Source organism: Cygnus atratus, chromosome 15 (assembly GCF_013377495.2).
Source record: "Cygnus atratus isolate AKBS03 ecotype Queensland, Australia chromosome 15, CAtr_DNAZoo_HiC_assembly, whole genome shotgun sequence".
NCBI lineage: Eukaryota > Metazoa > Chordata > Aves > Anseriformes > Anatidae > Cygnus > Cygnus atratus.
The window spans coordinates 13,037,071-13,052,736 of NC_066376.1; the positions used below are offsets into that span (position 1 = coordinate 13,037,071).

At 54.6% G+C, this 15,666-nt stretch overlaps 1 protein-coding gene across 1 annotated transcript in view; it reads right to left on the reverse strand.

Annotated features, from left to right (window-relative positions):
* Window positions 1-2,372, reverse strand: part of LOC118249198 (ankyrin repeat and fibronectin type-III domain-containing protein 1-like) — a 201,571-nt gene extending 199,199 nt beyond the window's left edge. The window contains exon 1 of the mRNA XM_035548926.2: window positions 2,295-2,372. The gene's annotated coding sequence lies outside the window, so the exon portion shown is untranslated. The remainder of the gene's footprint in view (window positions 1-2,294) is intronic.
* Window positions 2,373-15,666: the final 13,294 nt, after the last annotated feature.

Consider the following 15,666-nt stretch of genomic DNA (forward strand, 5'->3'; position numbering starts at 1 on the left):
TCGAAAATTAAATCCTTTAAGCTAACAAGAAGAGTGTTTGCCCTCGAGCTGGAGGGAAAGGGCTGGTAATTAAAAGCCCCACAGTCATAATGGCTGCCATACAGGGTAACATCTCGCCCTTTTCTGGCTATTAATTTAATTATCCTGATTTAATTATCCTGCAGGAACACGATACACGGCCACACGAGTTTCCCCCCAGACGAACACCAGAAGTACAACTTCTCAAGCAGCACTCGAGAAACGCCTCACCCCACGCGCTGCCCGGGGCAGGAGATGCCTCCTCCTGCCAGAAGCTGTTCTCCAGGAACAGACGCTGAGATCGCGGCGCTTTCCTCACCGAGCCTGGGGCTTTTCTGAGGCATGGACCAGCCTCACCAAAAACATTTGCCGCCCTACGCTGCCAGCTACCTCTCTGTGCGCTGGAGAAGACCTCCCGAGATGGGCGCAGCTCCACGGCGCAAACATGACCCCAGCTCTGGGAAGCACTCAGATGATTTTTGTTAGCATCAAAGCAGATCTGGATTTTTACTTAGTGGAAGGGGAGAGGGAAGGATGTAAGCTAAGTCATACGACTATTATGGGAAGTATGTTCTCATAATTTTAAATAAGACGAGCAACTCTATAAAAAAAAAAAGTCAACCAAGACTACCTTTGGTGCGGTGGGGTGAAAGCTGCAACAAAGGTCAACTTTCCGCCCTGTCCCTGGCAGTCTGAACAGGAAGTTCCCACCTAACAGCGCTGCCCCTTTTGGGGCAGAAGAGAAGCTACCGAGCAAGTCCCAGACTCCCCAAAATGCAGAAAGACTTCAGGAACCACATAGGAGTCCTCAGTACTGCAGTAAAATTAACTCGAGCAACTAAAGCAAAACAGCCGCACCCGGGAGGATGACACTGCCAGGGGAAGCCCAGGTTTAAGATGTACAAAGCATCTCCCCTTGGGTTTAATTATTTCTAGAGTTACTGTTTGATAGGCAGAATATTTACAATACAGAAGGAAGGCAAACAGCTCCCTCCCTCCTTATCTTACCGCTGTAATTATCTGCTGAGAGCAAGAAAAAGTAGCCGGGGGGGAAAGAGAGAGAGGATAAGCGAGCTGCTCCTGAGCATCCCTCTCAGCATCTCCTCCTGCCCTTGGGAGGGGAAGGCACGGGGAAGAAAAGGGGGCTCCCGATGGTCCCTCCTTCACACGGCCTTCAGCGGGGTGAATGCTCACCACCGGCCCCAGCCAGGCTGCTCACCCCACCCCACCCCACCCCATCCCACGTTCACGCATCCTGGGGACTCCTGGCCTAAAGGAACCAGCAGCCAGAAACCCACTCCTCGGTCTTCCTTCCCTTCTTTCTTTAAAGGGCACAGAGCTTCTTGCTTATATTCCAGAAGTTTTTTACAGGGCGCATCTGGACACACCGTAGTGTCACTTGGCTGGCCAAGCTTCAATGCCATCAACATGGGAACTTGCCCTATTCCCCCATTCCCAGCTGAACCCGAGGAAATCCAGCTTTCAACAGGGGAAAAAAAAAAAAAAAAAAGAGGAACGTAACCTCCAGGGGGACAGGGCAGAGCCAGGGCTCCCTCCCAGGTCTGTCACCGGGCTTTGCATTTTCTACGGAAATCTGGAAACAGGCAGGAGAAAAAAGCCCCAGTGCTGGAATCAACCTGCTGGCCGAGGAAACCCCAGAGCACACAACCGCACCGAAAGGACCGCAGGACCTGCTGAATGCACCATTCAGGAGAACAAATCTCCTCTGAAGCCAGCTTAGCCGGAGAGACAATGAAATCTTTCTGGAAAGCAAAGCCCCGCTCGGAACCAGCGGCGGAACGGGGCGGCCGCAGCTGAGCCCTTCCACGCGGGAGGACTGCCACCGAGCAGCAAAACAGCATTGCGAGAGCATGAAGTAATCCCACCCCTGCAGTCCCTGTTTTGCTATCCAATTAGCTACTCCAAGTGTAAAAGGGGAGGAAAAAAAAGGGGGAAAAAAAAGGAAAAAAAAAAAAAGAAAAAAAAAAGCAGAAAGCGTGCTGCAAAGCCAGGAGATGTTTTGCAACGCGCGGAACTCCTGGAGCACGGCCCCTGCGCTCCCAAAGCCACGGGCGCGGTGGAGGAAAGGGGGCAGCAGAAGTGGGGGGTCTGGGGGGCAGCAGAAAGGGGGGGGGCAGCAGAAAAGGGGGGGGCAGCAGAAGGGGGGGGGGGGGCAGCAGAAGGGGGGGGGGGCAGCCGAAAAGTGGGGGGGGGCAGCAGAAGGGGGGGGGGGCAGCAGAAGAGGGGGGGGGGGGGCAGCGCCCCGCAGCGCTCACTCGCTCCGCCGTCCCTCGGGCCCCTCCCGCGCCGCCGCCGCCTCCCCGCACCCCGGGGCCCGGCTGCGGCCGCGGCTCGGGGGGCGCGGGGGAGGAAGCGGGCGGCGGGGGCGGCGCGGGGCGGGGGCGGCCCCGGGAGCCTCCCCCCTTCCCTTCCCTTCCCTTCCCTTCCCTTCCCTTCCCTTCCCTTCCCTTCCCTTCCCTTCCCTTCCCTTCCCTTCCCTTCCCTTCCCCTCCCCGCCCCGCCGCCAGCCCCCCGGTGCCCGGCGGAAAGCGGCCGCGTCCCGGCTCGGTTGAGCGGCGCCGAGCGCAGGCGAAGCAGCGGCAGCAGCCCCGGGACCGCCCGCCGGGAGCCTCCCGTTCTCGGCCCCCGGGTGAGGCCGGGAGCCCCGGGGCGGCCGCCCCAGGAGGGCCGCCGGAGCTGGGCGGCTTCGAGGAGCGGCCCCGAGGGCGGGCGGGTGCCCCCCGCGCCTTCCTTCCGCAACGAGCTCGGCAACCGCGGGTGCGAGGCGTCACGGCACCGAAGCATCCCGCCGGCCCTGCGGCTCGGGCGGGACGGGGAACCCTGCCACCCCAAGAGAAACCCGAGGATCCGATAAGGCGCAGGGCGAGGGCCTCTTCCCCGTGCTTCTCCCCTGCTCGGTGCCAGCTGGCCGCTTCTCGCCGCTGAGGCGGCCGGAGCTGACAACAATGCCCCAGCCGCAGCCCGCGGCCCCCCCGGCCTCCTGTCCCCTCCGCCAGCTGCCGGCGATCCCCGGGGACCCGCCGCACCTGCAGCCCGCCGCGGGGCCCCTGCAGCGGGCACGGCCCCGCACCTCGCCGGGCAAAGCGACCCTGCGAGGTCCAGAAGCTGCTGCGGATCACCCGCGTCTGCAGGCGGTGCCTGGGGCACGTCTGCCCGCCACGCTGCACAGCCGCGGCATTTCATCCAAGTGAAAAAGTTAAGACCACTAAAACGCCGGGCGTTTGTACGAGCCAGCCTGAGAGGGTCCTGCTGCTGCCCGTCGTCGGCGATGCCCCTCACGGCAGGCTGGGCCTGGTGACGGGGAGGATGAGACCTCTGTGGTTTCCCAGCTGGGCTGCCCAGAAGCACCCAGGTGAAGACGCTCACCTGCAACCCAAGGAGCATCCTGAAAGCCCCACGTTAGCGCTAACCTTCAGGCCGGGCCGTGTCGTACCGTCTCCAGAATGGCATCACCCTCACGCTTCACATCTGGCAAACCACGAGCACTAACCAAACCAGATAATTCAGCAGGCGAAAATACACTCTAGGGCTAAGAAGGAGAGATTCTACAGCGAAAATGGTTTCTGGGAGACACAAATACATTTTTCTTTGTATGACTAAACAGAAAAAAAAAAAAAAGACAACAGGCCCACATCTGGCAGAGGAGCTGTGGTATGGGCTGAGCTCCCAGCCGAAACGCTTGAGGCATCCTCTGAATAAGGAAGGAAAAATGTTTTCCCCTCTCAACTGAGGGCACCCTTGATGCAAAGCATCCGAGCCAGCGGAGGGCTGGTGCTGAGCCGTGGCTGTGCTTGGGGCTGCGCCAGAGTTCATCGTCCTGGCGTGTAAAGGCAGGAAGGGGGTCTGAGGTGCTGTGCGCTGGCTGCATCTCACAGCGCCTCCAGGGCACGCTGCTGCCTACACGGACAGGAGCAAACTCCAGGCACCGACCCTCCCGGCGCTGACTCCGGCAGCGGTACCCGCTCCTCACACCCACAGACGTGCCCGCGTTGTCCCAGTGGGGCTTTCCACAAAGAGAGCAGCAAGCTCTGGGATCAGTCCCCACACGTTTACCCACGATCCAGCTCCACACAGCCGCCAGAGCTGAGGAAGGCTGTGTTGCACCAGGGACACAGAATCACAGAATGGCTGGGGTTGGAAGGGACCTTTAAAGATCACCTAACTCCAACCCCCTGCCACATGCAGGGATGCCACCCACTAGATCAGGTTGGCCACGGCCCCATCCAGCCTGGCCTCAAACACCTCCAGGGATGGGGCATCCACAGCTTCTCTTGGCAAGCTGTTCAGTGCCTCACTACCCTTACAGTGGAGAACTTCCTCCTAATGTTTAGTCTAAATCTGTCCTCTGTTAGTTCAAGAGCATTCCCCCTTGTCCTATCATTATCTACCCAATTAAAGAATCCTTCTCCATCCTTTATATAAGCCTCCTTTAAGTACTGAAAGGCCGCAGTGAGGTCTACCCAGAGCCTTCTCTTCTCCGGGCTGAACATGCCCAGCTCTCTCAGCCTGTCCCCATAGGAGAGGTGCTCCAGCCCTCTGATCATCTTTGTGGCCCTCCTCTGGACTCACTCTAACAGCTCCACATCCTTCTTGTGCCCCAGACCTGGATGCAGCACCCCAGGTGGGGCCTCACAAGGGCAGAGCAGAGGGGCACAGTCACCTCCCTCGACCTGCTGCCCACCCCTCTGTTGATGCAGCCCAGGACGCAGTTCACCTTCTGGGCTGCAGGCACGCACTGCTGGCTCATGTCGAGCTTTTCATCCACCAGAACCCCCAAGTCCTTCTATGCAGGGCTGCTCTCAGTGAGTTCTTCTCCCAGTCGGTGCTCACGTCTGGGATTCCCCCACCCAGGTGCAGCACCTTGCACATGGACTTGTTGAACCTCATTAGGTTCACATGGGCCCACTTCTCCAGCCTGTCCAGGTCCCTTTGGATGCCATCCCTTCCTTCTGGTGTACCAGCTGCACCACTCGCCTTGGTGTCATCTGCAAACTTGCTGAGGGTGCACTCGATCCCCCCTGCCTGTGTCACTGATAAAGATATTAAACAGCGCCGGTCTCAGGACAGGCCCCTGAGGGACACCACTCGTCCCCGGCCTCCACCTGGACATGGAGCCACTGACCACCACTCTCTGGGTGCAGTCACGGAGCCAAGTCCGAGTAGATGACATTGGTTGGTCTTCCCTTGCCAACTGATGCAGTCCCTCCATCACAGAAGGCCACCAGCTTGGTCAGGCACAACTTGCCCTTGGTGAAGCCGTGCTGGCTGTCCCGGATCACCTTCTTGTCCTGCATGTGCCTGAACATTGCTTCCAGGAGGATCTTTTCCGTGATCTTGCCAGGCACAGAGGTGAGGCTCACCGGTCTGTAGTTCCCTGGGTCCTCCTTTCAACCCTTCTTAAAAATGGGAGTGATGTTCCTCTTTTTCCAGTCATGGGGAACTTCTCCTGACTGCCAGGACTTTTCAAATATGATGGAGAGGGGCTTGGTGACTACATCAGCCGGTTCCCTCAGGACCCTGGGATGCATGTCGTCAGGCCCCACAGACTTGTAGTTCAGTTGCATCAGGAGGTCCTGAGCCTGCTCTTCACTTGCAGCGGGACGCACTCTGCTCCCCCGGCCCCCATCTAGAGGTTCAGGGGCTCAAGAGATGTGGCAAGTCTGACCACCAGTGAAGACCAAGGCAAAGAAGTAGTTAGGTACCTCTGCCTTCTCCTCCTCTGTTGTTACCTGTTCTCCATCTTCATTTGTCAGAGGCACTACACCTTCCCCGGTCTTTCTTTTGTGGCCAACGTACCTGTAGAATCCCTTCTTGTTATTCTCTTCATCCCTTGCCAAGTTTAGTTCTGTCGGTGCCTTGGCTTCCCTGATCCCATCCCTGCACATCCAGGCAGCATTTCTCTACCCTTCCCAGGGCACGTGGCCCTGCTTCCACCGTCTGTGCATTTCCTTCTTTTGCCTAAGTTTACCAGCAGATCCTTATTCAACCATGCTGGTTTCCTACCTTCCCTGCTTGATTTATTACATATGGAATAGAGAGCTTTTGCGCTCCGAGGAAAATATCCTTAAAGAGTTGCCAGCTCTGATCAGATCCTCTGTCCCTAAAGAGCGCGTCCCGTGGGATCTCATCCGCTAATTCTTTGAACAGCTGGAAGCTGACTCTTATGAAGCTCAGGGTTCTGACTTTGCTCTTAGCCAGGCCAGATCACAAACCCAAACAGTGTGTGGTCACTGCAACCCAGGCTTCTTTCAATCTTAACCTCTTTTAGGAGCTCTTCTGCAGCGGTGAGCACCAGGTCCGGTGACTTCTCCTCTGGTTGTTTGTCTAATGCATCACATAAGGATAAAGGGGCTGGCGCGGCCGGGGCGCAGGCAGGCTGCTGGGCTGCACGTGGTGCTTCGGGGCCAGACATGTCCCATGTCACTGCTGCCACTGCGGGGAGAAGGCCCCGAGGGGAATGGCAACAGGGCACTGCCTAGTGCCCTGAGAGCAGGAGGTCCCGGAGTGCCAGGAGACAGAGAGCTCTCTGGACAGGTAGAAGGAGCAGTGAATGCCAGTGCTTTTTGGCTAAGTTGATTTCTAGCAGTGACGACTCTGTTGCTGATGGCTTCTGCAACAAGAACCACCCCAGGCACCACTGTTCATCATCCAGGGTGTCCTGAGCACCCCTCTCCCCATCTCGTTCTTCCTATTTTAGATAGCTTCTCCACACAACTGGACAAAACGGCTCTTAACCTCTGTTCAGGCAGCTCCAACTCAGCTGCGAACCAGTGGGCTACCGGAAAAATGAGCTGCAATTAACGCTGAAAGTCTCTCGCTTTCCAGTCCTCTACAAAGAGCTCAGACAGAACAATTACTCACAACGGAAGGGCAGCCTCATCACGGACAGCAGAGCCTTCCAGAGCATGTTGCTTTCTCAGGGCCAAGACACCAGCTATGCTTTACATCGTCAGACAACACATGAACAAGGACAACAAAGCTAACTCAGCTAACACCGACATTTTGCACCCGTGAAGCCAAATCCTGCGCCCAGGCTAACCCTGCTGAGCCCACGGACAGGGAGCAGCTCCCCTTGCATGGCTGCAGGCTCTGAGGGGCCAGCTCACCTCCAGGGCAGGTCCTCCAAGCTCCTGGTGCCACCCACGGGAGCACCTCGCCCAGGCCAGCCCTGCTGCAGTCGGTGCACAGCCTCCCCAGCGGGCTGCACCCCGCGGCGAGGGCGGCAGCGGTGCATGCACAGGAGCAGGGCACGCAGAGAGCACCGTCACCCCGCTGGGAGGAGGACAAGTCTCCTCTACCAGGACCCCAGAGGGCAGGTGCTGGTGAGTGGGGGGACAACAGAGGTGGGGCTCTCCAGTGACAGGGGTTAAGAGACCTGCTCCAGCCGTGTCGGAGAAGTTGGCGCTGGAGCTGTTTGTGCTGGGCATTAATGTAGGCTTGGATAAGCACAGGATTTCGGTCTCTGCAACTATTAAGACAGAGCCTTTCAGCATACCTCTCTTTATTCCCAAGATAGTCATCAGATAGGTTTCTCCCTGTCTGAACAGAATTTGGTCCCATCCTGACCTAAACGACAGTGTCTGTGGTGCTGAGCCCCCTACAGTCACTCACCCCTCACCCAGGGAAAAAAAACAGCAGACACGAGCCTAAAAGAGCCATTCTCAGCTTCTCAGTGTCCTCTTCGGGCTCCCTTCCCAGTGGGTTTGCAGGGCCGTGGAGCAGCAGCAGGCTTAGCAAGGCCCCCCCGGGGTCCGCACAGCCCCGAGCTGGGTCTCAGCACCTCCGCCCAGCCCCGAGGCACGAGTGGAAGCCCCTGCAAGGCACAGCCAGCAAGGTCAGCCAGGGGGTTCCTAGAGTTACTTAAGTCGCTGAATCTTAAGAGACCTTGATTTTATAGGAGAGCCTGATCTTCCTTCTGCCAGTTTGAAGTTGGGAAGGGGGTTTCGCACTGAAGGGCAGCCTGACCAGTGCCATTTTGCTTGGCACGGAAGGAAGGCCTGTTATACGGCAACACGATTGTGTACCACATCTCTAAGGACCTTGGTGCGTGCACGGGCCTGTTTATCATACTTCACACAGGTAACATTAATCCCCGCCGGGGGCTGCAGATGAGACGTTGACAGAAACTCGGTCAATTTGATATACCCCTTCCCTTCCGGGCAGTATCTTCTGCTGATCAGACCGCACCTTCATTACAAGGCCTCATTCATATAAACTGTCAGTATGTGGTTTGAGACCTAGCTGCAAAAACCTTGTCTTACCCCTCCTCTCACTGCCAAGGCTTCCAGCGTGGTCTGTAATGAAGGTGACACCTAATGAGCTGACACAAGACGCAGTGATGGATGGCACTTGCCTCATGAAGGGCTGATCAAAGAGCTGTGCTTTCTGGTTGGGTAGCGTAATTAACAGTAATTTCTAAAAAAAAATCAGTTTGAGGTTGATGAAAAATGCCAGGTCTGACAGCTCATGAGCGTTAAGCCATCCTGCAATCTGTAGCACAGGTACGGCAATAACCCAGCACGGTGCCCTCCTTCCCAGGCTGAATTACCTTCTTCATTTCCAGCGTCAGTCACTGCCAGCAGCCCAGGACCCTCTGCCTGGCCAAGCCCGACGCGTAGGCTCACAGGGCGATGGGACCGGCCCCCAGGGAGCTGCTCGGCTGCAGTGGGCCCTGCCTTTGGGGCTGTCACACTCAGCCCCAGCCTTGGCCCCGCTCCCAAAGCTGTTTGTCAGTGCCTGGTGGAGTTGGAGGGGACTCACATCAAGGCAGAGTCTTCTCCAAGAAAGGGGGCAGCTCCAACAATGGTTTGTGAGATTTCTGCCTTAGATACTGGTTCCAAAAGTGGAGAGTCAGAGAAAGCTGTAAGAAGCTGCAGGAGGTGCTGGGAAAAGTGTGAGAGATGCTGTTTTCACAGCTGAGCAAGCTGGAGTTATCCTAGGACGAGCAAGGAAGTAACGCTGGCCTGTGAACGTCTCAGCGGGGAACAGGTTCGCTGCTGATGCTTGGTGGTGGGGCTTCAAAAGGCACTTGCTAATCTAATTTCTCATCACCTTCAGCAGTCACCAGAAAGGTTTCCTGCTGGTATGGCAGGCTGCAAAGTTAGTACATCAATGGGCCCACGGAGCAGCACCCAGAGGCTGGGCAAGGGAGCAGGGACAGGCGGACACCTTTCAGCACAACCAGCTGCTCAGCCTGGCCATCCTGCAGTCCTCATCTCAAACGTGGAGCAAATCTGTTCAACACCACCCAGGATCACAAAGCCAGGATTGCCTGGGACCCCAGGGAGCTCTTCTCCAGGTGTGCTGAATGCCCTGAAAGCCCTGAGCAGAACAGCGTGCAGGCAGTTCTTTGGTCTTGATACTTTGAATTTCTTGCCAGTCCACAGACTCACAGGTTATGTTCAAGCTACTTGGCCCCCTGGGTTCATCTGTGACCCCCCAAATACCCAGATACTTAATCCCCAGCTCCCAGGCTCCCACTTTGCTTTGAGCCCTCCTGCTTACCTCTTCAGATGTGCGAGGACTGGATGGAGCAAACAGCCCCCAGCACGGGCTGTGCTAAGAGCTCCAGAACACACTGCTGGCACCTGCCCTGCCTGGCAGGGAGAGAGCAGGAGGAAAATAACAAGCACCTGACTTCAATATCCCTGCTTCTGTCCTTTGTGAAAAGAGCCACGGCTTTGGGCTAGCTCCCTCCTTCTTCAGCTCCTGATATGACACTGACCCCACCTGACACACCGAAAATACAAAGAGGGCTCCCGGCCTCTTACACCTCTCATTCAGTCCTTCCACGGTGCCCCAGCCCAGCAGGACAGCATGGGCTTTTCCCAGGTGATTTAAGGCAGAATTAGCCCCTCACCCAGGCCTTTAGGATTTGAAGGGAGGCTGTCTCCACTCAAGGCCCCCCTGCGGTGAGGCTCTCTGCCAGCTCAAGGTAGAGATAGAAACCTAACACTGAATACAGAGGTGGTCAAGTGCTGGCTGATCCACTGGGGGATGAAGGGGCTTGGAAACCCTCTCAGCCACCCCATTAGCAGCTCCGCACTGATGCCTGCGCTCCCCATCACCACCGGAGCAGCCACGTGGCTGTACCAGACCCTTCCTCACTCAGGCCAAGGCTGGGCTCTGCCCTAGTGAAGATAAACACCAAATTCACAGGGAATTCACTTTGTGTTTTCACAGCCAGGTGTGCAGCAGATCTGGTGACGCTCACTGGAATGGTGTGTCAGATTTAATATGCTAAAAACAATGGTTCAAAGCTGCTATGGTCTTACAGAGCATTGGGCATGATCAAACTGCCTGGGGAAATCAGGCAGTGAAAGAGGGTGCCTATAGCCGGCCCATCTTAAAATAGCTTCCTTGGAAAAGCTGGAGCCACTGATTGTGAGACAGCACCTCTGATGGCTCTTAATCAGCGCTTGCTTCAAAGTACAAAGGAGAACCGAAGCAACTTTTTCATCTTCAGTCTGACATGACCTCCCATTAAGAACTAATAACTGCTTCTACTGATGATTAGAGTCTTAGCGTTTCAGCACACCCAGTGGGGATACTAAAGGAGCGTGAAACTGCTCGAGAGATGGAGGATGACTGCTGCAGGCAGATGGCATGGGATGGAAATATCGACCCTTCCAGGATGATCCAGGCACACAGCACTGATATATATATTTTTTCAGAGATGAGGCCCTAAGAAAAGAATTTACATTCCCTTGCCATTCAGAAACAGCAGATGGGAACTTTTATGAATAAATCCAAGAGCTGGAGCTGTCTGATAATGCCGACCTTGCTGACAAGGATGAGAAACGGAAGGTTGTTCTAGTGCAGATATCAGCAGGGACTGCGGAGATGCCCTCCTTGCAGATGGGTGAGCGAGAAACTGAGTGTGAGATATGATCAGAGAGCAGAAGTCTTTCCAAGGATGATGTGCATGTGTCTACATGTCTGGAGCAGTTCAGAATCGATTGATTGGAAAGGTGCTTACTCGGTTTCAGCTGAATGCACTCAGAGAGATGAAAAACGGACAGTTGTATTTGGAAGCCTTTACAGCCGAAAGCGCCTTGAAAAACTCTGTCTTATGTGCTAAATCAAGTTCAGGAGTAATGAAAAGGAGATTTCTAGCATATGGAGACTTGCAGTAATTTTTGAATTCCAGATGGGGAAGATGAAACTGAAGAAAGTAAATCAATGAGCTCAGCTCTAAGTGTGATTGCTGCCCACAGGGAACGGGACAGAGCTCATCAAATGCTCTTACCTATGCAACAGATGATGTGATGGCCTGGAGCTGAAAGGTCTTGTCTGAGTCCGCTGCCAAAGATGAATATGATATTAATTTGATGTGATTAATCAGATTTGAATCTGACAGTAATGTTTGCAGAAATTTAAACACCTTCCTCCACCTGAAACAGTTCTTTCTGTCATTAGCTTTCACATATAGTCTGTCCTAATCGGTTTTGCACGGACTTTTTGAGACAGCATCAAATGCTCTATTAAAATCCAAATATATTACTGCAGCCTCTTCTAGCATCAGTCACTACACCACAGAAGAGGCAGGGATGGCACCCAGAACTGGCATTTCCCTTCACCTCTAACTCCATATTATTAGCTAAAGAAGGAGAATAATAAAAGAGCGATTAGAAAACGCATTTCATAAAGCCATGGCTTATTGTCCTGGCTTTGCTGCCAGAAAAGCACAGAGAACTCTGCCTCTGAGGACATCTGTTCATGTGGATATACAAGTGTCTGGAGATTTTTCTTCCCCACCGTTTGTTCCATTCCCAGCAGAGGGAGGCGTTGGATGTGTGGGGAGGCTGGGCTGAGCCCAGCTGTGCTCTCCCGATCCCGCTGCACGGGCGCTTCCAGGCAAGTGCAGCAAAACAACCCTCACGTCCTGACCAGAAACATCTTGAGGTGGGAAAAGACAGACCCCGTCCAAGTTAAAGGTTTGATGTTCCTTTCTGTAATTGGAAGGAAGATATTTGGGAATAAACGTCGTCGTGTTTGTCTCGGAAGCCTCACCTCTCTCAGGTACATATGCCCCATGTTTGGGCTTCTAATAAGCAGAGAGCCAGCAAGGTTTTAGCCTTTATCTGTGAGTATTACAGCAGCAGATGAGAAAATAAATTGGCTTTATACTTTACCAGCAACTCAGAGAAATAGGAAAAGATTCCCTTTGGCTTTTGCTCCCCTCCATCCTCCACGGGGCTCAGACTCAAACCCAGCATCCGTCAGAGCCTGAGCTCACTTGCATCGGAGGCTGGGGGTCATCGGAGTCAGCACAGCTGAGGCGCCTGCTGCCCCCAGCCCTCGTGTTCCTGTTTAAGCTTCCCGAACTCAGGAACACCACCGCAGGCCAGAGGCTGCTCACCGTGGCAGGGACGGGGAGCTCGGGGTCACAGGCCTTATGGATCATGCCAAGACCAAGGCGGTTTCCACCTGCAGCAAGCAGCAGAAGCAGGGGACACAGCACACAACCAGACAGCAGGCAGGGTTATTTCCCCAGCAAATTCTCCCCTGCAAACTGTGGATCAGGGATTCCTGCCCCAGAGCTCAGCTCTTTGCATTTACCTTCTATCAGTTTTGGTTTTTTTTTGTTTTTTTTTTTTTTTGGTTCTTCTCGTGAGTTTCTCCAATGGCTTCTTTTTTTTTTCTCCTTCCTCGGGGTGTAAACACCCCAAGCACCAAGCGGTCATGCAAACCTCATGGCAAAGCTGTCTAGTGGGATTAAGGCCTTCTAGCAGAGAAATAAGCCCTGGGTGAAGAAGCAGATCACTTCAAGGGACTCTGCTCTGCTGGGGCCCTTCCACATCACAGCTGCAGTGAGCCTCTTGTTTGAAAGCAGCAGTGCTGGTGCTGGAGGGGCTCTCCTGCCACCCTAAGTGAAGCAGCCCCCAGGCAGCGAGGTGTGGGTGGGCATGCAGGCGTGAAGGCTCCCTGACACGTCACTGCACATGTTTCAGGGGCAGGTCCAATACTATCCATGTGTGAGTCTGCGGCAGGAGAAGTCCTGGTCCACGGGTGGGTGCTCCCAGTCCCACAGAAACCCCATCTCCCCCACTTCATGAAGACCCGTGCTGCGAGAAGGCTGGGAAAAAGGAAGGAGCCCTCGGGTTTCCATGTGGCTGTGCTTTCCCAGCCTGTAAATCAGCCAGCGAGAAGCCTCAAGGGCAAAACAGCCCCGTAAATTCCTCAGCAACACAGGGACCCTCTGCACAGGACTGCACCAGACCTATTCACAGTCTGACAACTCTGAGCGACACCGTGAGCATTTGGTGTGAACCGAGAGCTCAGCTTGGGTTCAGGATTTTGAAGATGTGCTAACGCGATCATCCTTCACACGTTCGCTCCCCAGCAGGGGATTAATCCACTGCTTCCCCTGTGGCGTACCCACTGCCCGCCTGGTTTTATGGGAACTGCTTGTGTTAAGTGCATCTTTTTCTACCGGGACAGGGAAGGAAAGACCCTGTTGCTACTGCAGCGTGTCAGAAGACCCGCCGGCAGAAAACACAGCCGCCGAAGGCAGAAGGCTCCTGCACACGGTGTTCGCAGCGTGACGAATCGCTGCAGATGTTTTCCAAACACCCTGGCCGAGTCTCCTTGACCCCGAGACTCAGCCCACAGCACAGATCTCCTTGCTGAAACACCCTGCTCCCCCCGCACCACAGTGTCTCGCTTCCTTCCATCCTCGTGGCCAAACGGGCTCTGTGGAGAGCCAGACCGGAGCCGCACACCCTGGGCAGAGATCCCCCTCGCCGCAGGCCAGAGCTTCATCCCCTGCTGTCGACGGGCAGCCTCACAGTGCCGCAGACCCCCCCATCCTGCCCGTGGCCAGCTCTGTGCTCCAGCACTGCAGCCGGAGGCCCCGGAGGAAGGTTCATCTCCCCAGCCCCCGGGAGAGCTCTCCCCATCGGGCCACGGCAGCCGCTTGGTGGCTGCAGCGTGAGCAGGCGCTGCTGGAGCCCGCAGTAATGCACAGCAGAGAAACCCAGCTGCCAGCGCCCAGCGTGCCCCCCACGGGAGTGCTGCCTGCCCCAAACTCCAGGCCGACAGTGGAAACTGCTGTTCGGACACCCCACGCCTCAGGAGACCACATTTGGAAAGATATTCCCTCTTCTTTCTGGATCTTCCCACCGTTCCCAGCACTCATCTCCCGGACAATTTCACAAAGCTGTTGCTTGTCCCGATTTTACAGACGCGTGCAACCTGTGACCTGCAGCTCGGGAACATGCCTGCGGGCTGACACAGCACCCGCTGGGTACCCCAGGGAGATCCACGTGCCCCCTGCACGCAGGCGTCCCTCACTCCCAGCTGCGGACAGCCTCTTCCCAGGGCATTTTGCATCCCTTTCCCACATCTTGCTGATAGCCCTGTGAATTCTGCAGGGATTTCAGTTGCAGCAAAATATAGGGTTTGGGAATCTATTTATAACCCATGTTTCCCACAGATTAATTTCCTGGAGTCTTTGCTCCAAAAAGACGACAACAAGGGCTGAAGAAGGATCTTTGGATATTTATGCGTTTTTACAGCAGCACAGCAACATCCACAGGCTTGCGCTGGAATTACTGTGAGGCTTTCCCCTCCCTTTCTCGGCTCAAATAAGAATATTTTGGGACCCAAAGAAGAGTGTGTGTCAGTTCTCCAGTCTTTAAGGTGTCTCTCCAGAACCTGAGGAGTTTTTATAGGACATTACCCTGCGGTATACAGGGAGGACTTTCCTGTGTCAGCTCAGCAGATGCTCTCATCTCTAAGGGCAGCACACAGGAGGAGTATGGCTTGGATAATATAATAAAGTTTGTGTAGGTTTATTAGTGATGAACTGCTAGATGCAATAGTCTAACAGGATCATTTAAGACTTTCCAGCACAGAAACAAGCACTGGGTGAAGAAGCAGTTTACTTTAGGGAATCTGCCCTGCTTTGGTCTCTTACTTTTTTTGCCTTGGTGTTCATCCAAGTGTGACGCCTGCTTGAATTTTACCCTAGGGACTCCTGCTGTGATAGCCTCTGGGCTGAGTTTTCAAAGGCCTTTAGGCACCCAGCAGGAGATCCAAGTGTATGGACAGCTATATTTATTAGCTTCCAGGCATTTGACAGTTGGGCCACCAGTAAAGAAGGAATATGGATTGCAGAATATTACCAGGCACCTGTCAATGTGAGCAACAAATGCTGACGCCATAACTTCCCCCACATTTCACCTATGCAAAACACATTACCATTGCAGGGACTGAAAATAACTGGAGCAGCTGCCACTTCTACATTGCACAGGTATTTTAACCTACTTGTCTTTTGTAAATAGATCTTTAAGTAGAAATTAGCATCAACTTAAATGTTATTTAGCATGTGCTATATCACAGAACCCAGCATTTTCCCAGCAAGCACTAACATGAAATAGAATGATAGTTTAGACTCTGTTAGTTTGAAACACAGTCACTCAGTCCTGACCTAAATGTCTCCTGTGCCGGCAGATCAGGTCAGTACTGGGTCAGGGCTCACTGCTATGTGAACAGAATATTGCTTTTTGCTCTTTACCCCTTCTACCAGGAGCTGCAATCAGTGAAAAAAAATCAGACACAATTACCTTGGATTTTGCCAGATGAGCCACGGGAAAGGCTCCACATCCGCAAGAGAAGGTCCGA